The following is a 4,093-nucleotide window of genomic DNA, read 5'->3' as shown; positions in this document are numbered from 1 at the left end:
TGAGGGACAGTGAAGCCGTGGAATGAAAGAAATAGATGAGATATGTAATCTGTCTTTCAAACTTATTCCACCTTCCCCTGTAGTGAGTTCATACCTCTGCAGTATCCACACCATCCTAAACATTTTTGCATTACCTGCTCAAGTTTATCAGAGTTAATAAATATTCACAGAACCCTTTCTAACAGGATCAAGGAACTCTTAAAAAGGGCAAGGCATCCTGAGAAGAACAATAGTTGTAGCTTCATTTAGCTACAATTCCTCTCCTAATGAATAAGTCTAAGACTTTGACATGAGAAACAAACAGGGGCATTCACTAGCTTTTAATCTTTCAAGTCATCCCTCTTTTCACTAAACCAGCCTGGTAATCTGGCTTCTTCCCTCAGGAAAGTCTTCAACGCTTCTGGAATAAAAAGAGAATTATTGATTGACTTTAAAACTAAGGACCTGTCTTTAGTTTAGGTAGGGAAAAAGACAGTGATGACAGAGACTCCACTAGTAAAAACCAAGATTGTGGTCCTAATTGTGGTTCTTTCAACCTATCAGGAAGGGTTTTAACTACTTTTGTCACTGTTTTATCTAAGAAATAATCATCTGCTAAGGTCGCACTTAATTTACCCTAAGGACAATCAAATCTAATGATTTATAAAGAAAATAAGACCCTCTGATCAACATGACTTGGAATTCTTCCTTTTGCAAAATAAGAATCCTGGTATTTCAGGACTAGACATTTTTCACTCTCTTCTGACCAAAGTTTCCCTTATAGGAGAAACACCAAAATAATTGGGATGAGCTTCTCTTTGCAATCAGGAAAAAATTATATTAATTGCAATAAATTTCCTTCTGATTCTAAATCCTCCTCACCACAGGAGGAGGATTTTTGAATCAAACTACTGAATAGAGAGGGCACTTTATCCTGCCACGGAGGCAAGATTTCCTGCTTGATGAGGCAGATAAAAGACCAAGAATAATCGCGGCCGAGCGGCGCTGGGGACGGTCCTGGGGGCAGCGGCGGCCCCTGGGCTGATCGCAGTAGCGAGTCGCCGTCGCTGCAGGAGGAGGTGCTGGATCTGGACGAGGACGAGGAGGACCTGGAGGCGTTCAGCAAGAAACAACTAAAGTTAGAACGTGAACAAGCATACGAAGAACCGAGAGAGAATACCTCCTTAATGGACATAAGTTCCTTCAGCCCTATGATGCAATGTCTCCTTTATCAACGATCAACCAAGTCAAATCTGAAGATGAGCCAGATTTGAAAGATCTCTTCATTACAGTCGATGAACCTGAAAGCCATGTTACTACAATTGAAACTTTCATTACTTACAGGATCATTACTAAGACATCTCCGTGGAGAATTTCACTCCAGCGAATTTGAAGTTAGGAGACACTATCAAGATTTTATTTCGTTGAAAGGAAAACTTGAAGAAGCACACCCCACTCTGATTATTCCACCATTGCCAGAGAGGTTTATAGTGAAAGGAAGGGTTGAACGTTTTAATGATGACTTCATTAAGACATGCAGAAAGGCATTGCATAAATTTTTGAACCGAATTGCTGATCATCCAACTTTAACATTTAATGAAGACTTCAAAGTTCTTACTGCACAAGCTTGGGAACTCTGTTCTCATAAGAAGCAAGGGCCTGGGTTCCTGAGCAGAATGGAGCAGACTGTCAGAGCTGTTGCATCGGCGATGAGAGGAGTTCAGAGCCGCCTAGAGGAGTTCATGGAAATGAATCATTTTATTGAACTATTTAGCCAGAAAGTAAATTTGCTAGATAAAATATGTCAGAGAATTTACAAAGAAGAGACTTACAAAGAGAATATTTTAATGAAATGAAAGAGTATGGTCCAATTCATAGTCTGTGGTCAGCATCAGATGAAGATCTGGTTGATACTCTCAAAGGTGTTGCCGGCTCTCTCGATGATAAATGCTGCAAGGAAGTGAAAGCGAATGTGTGAACTCTCCGAGGTCCCACTTCCTGTCATCCATGAGTACGTGCTCTACAGTGAAATGCTAATGGCTGTTATGAAAAGAAGAGACCAAATACAAGCAGAACTGGATTCCAAAGTTGAAGCTTTGGAATGTAAAAAGGTAGATACTGGTCTGCAAAAGGACCTGGGCAACAAGTAGAAGTCGGGATTGACCTCTCCTTTTCCTACACAGAACTGAACTTCGTGTCAACCTGAGAAATTGCCCCTTCTGAAATACAGGTGATTCAGAGACTCGCACATATCAAAAACAACCAGCACTGCCGCACATTTACAGCTGGTGAGAAGGCCGACTGGTCCAGCCTTTCTTCCTCAAAAAGCTAGAAATTGAACTTCTGTACGAACCAGCAGTGCAACTCCTGAGAACATACACCTAGTGCCCCCAAGACACAATGCAGAAAGCCATCTGCACTTCTGTGTTCATTGCAGCACTACCCACAATGGCCAGATTCTGTAAACAACCCAAGTACCCAAGAAGAGATGAGTGGATAAACCAACTATGGTAATCTACACAGTGGAACACTACATGGCTCTTAGGAAAATGAAGACATGAAATGGGCTTAAACATGGATGGATGTGGAAAATATCACGCTGAGTGAAATCAGTCAGAGGGAGAGGAACATAGAATAAAGGCTTGCATTTGCAGGATTAAAAAAAAAGACATAGTATGTAAATAATGTCAAGAGAACTGGTCTGTGGTAGGAAGCATGCCACCAAGGAGGATGGGGAGGGCAGTTAGGAGAGGGAAGGGACCTCTATGACAATCAAAGTTGGAAATAATTGACTACCCTGGACACAAACTGAGTGCTGAAAGGAGGGAAAGTGATATGCATGATATACTTTCAGTAACAGTATTGCAAGCCACAGTGCATAAACAGAAAGTAAGAAAGAAGAAAAGTGTCTGCCATAGAGGCAAGCTGCAGAGGAACAAGCAGGCGAGGTGGACAAAAAGGAAACTGAGGACTTGGTGGTGGGAAAAAATGCACAGTGAAGGGATGGGTGTTGAAACATTGTATGACTAAGACTGGATCATAAACTTTGTAACTGTACTCCTCATGGAAAATTCAGTGAAAAAAATTCTTAGAAACTTTTTTAAAAAGGCCAAGAATAAAGAAAGTTCATCTTCAAGTCATTTAGTTTTGTAAGATCCTATCTATTATGATGGATAAAAAATTGTTTGAGACCTATGGTGGCATAAAACAACCCCAAAAAGTGTATTGTACGATTACTTCTGTAGGTTGAGATCTAGGTAACACTCAGTCAATAACGTCTTCTCTCAAGGTTTCTTGAGAGAAGGTTTGAGTGAAGTTGCCATGTGGGGTTGCAGTCTCATCTGAAAGTTCAGTTGCGGTGAGTCCACTCTGAACGCACATGAACCTGATTCCTAACCACTCTATACATGACTTAAACCTTTCTACATGACAGCTTGATCTCTACCAAACAAGAAACAAGGAAGAGCAAATACTGTTCAAAATATAAGTCATAATCTTTTTATTAGTTAGGATCAGAAGCAGCTTCTGCCATATTTTATATATTTGAAGAAAATCAATGAATCCAACCCACATCAAAGTAATAAACACAATTATAGTATTGCAATTATAAGGAAATGTTGATTCATTCTGAGAGACTATCCACCACAAAGACACAAAAACAAGCAAAAAATATCAAGACACACCATCTTCAATGAGAACAACAACTTTTAGGCAAAAATCACTATTCCTAGAAAAATGAGATGCATATCACAAAGCAATAGTGTTGCAGTTGGGCTTTATCTTATGATTACAACAGTAATAAGTAGAAATGATTGGGCAGTGTTCTAAGATATAATCAAGACATGAATATAAGTAGAATGTAAGAGCATGGAATGCTCAGGGTATGACTCCTTGTTTTTAAAAATGAGCTAATCTAAGAGGTGAATGGTAAATTAGGCTTATTAAATCTATTTTTATTAGATTATATCCTAAAAACTAAAAAGGCAACAATATTGGAGATTTGGGTTCCGTGAACCCTGAGTTAAAACTCTGGCTCTTCCATTTAACTTTAAGTGTAAACTTTAGCTTGTTATAGAAATTCTCTGAGTTGCCTTATCTGAGATGTGATGGAAAT

General features: G+C 39.4%; 1 pseudogene; it reads left to right on the top strand.

The window, feature by feature from the left end:
- Positions 1-1,052: 1,052 nt before the first annotated feature.
- LOC101552571 (sorting nexin-7-like) lies at positions 1,053-2,129 on the top strand (annotated as a pseudogene).
- The last annotated feature ends 1,964 nt before the right edge of the window (positions 2,130-4,093 follow it).

This window comes from Sorex araneus, chromosome 5 (genome assembly GCF_027595985.1).
Source record: "Sorex araneus isolate mSorAra2 chromosome 5, mSorAra2.pri, whole genome shotgun sequence".
Lineage (NCBI taxonomy): Eukaryota > Metazoa > Chordata > Mammalia > Eulipotyphla > Soricidae > Sorex > Sorex araneus.
This window is presented reverse-complemented; position numbering and strand designations above follow the sequence as displayed.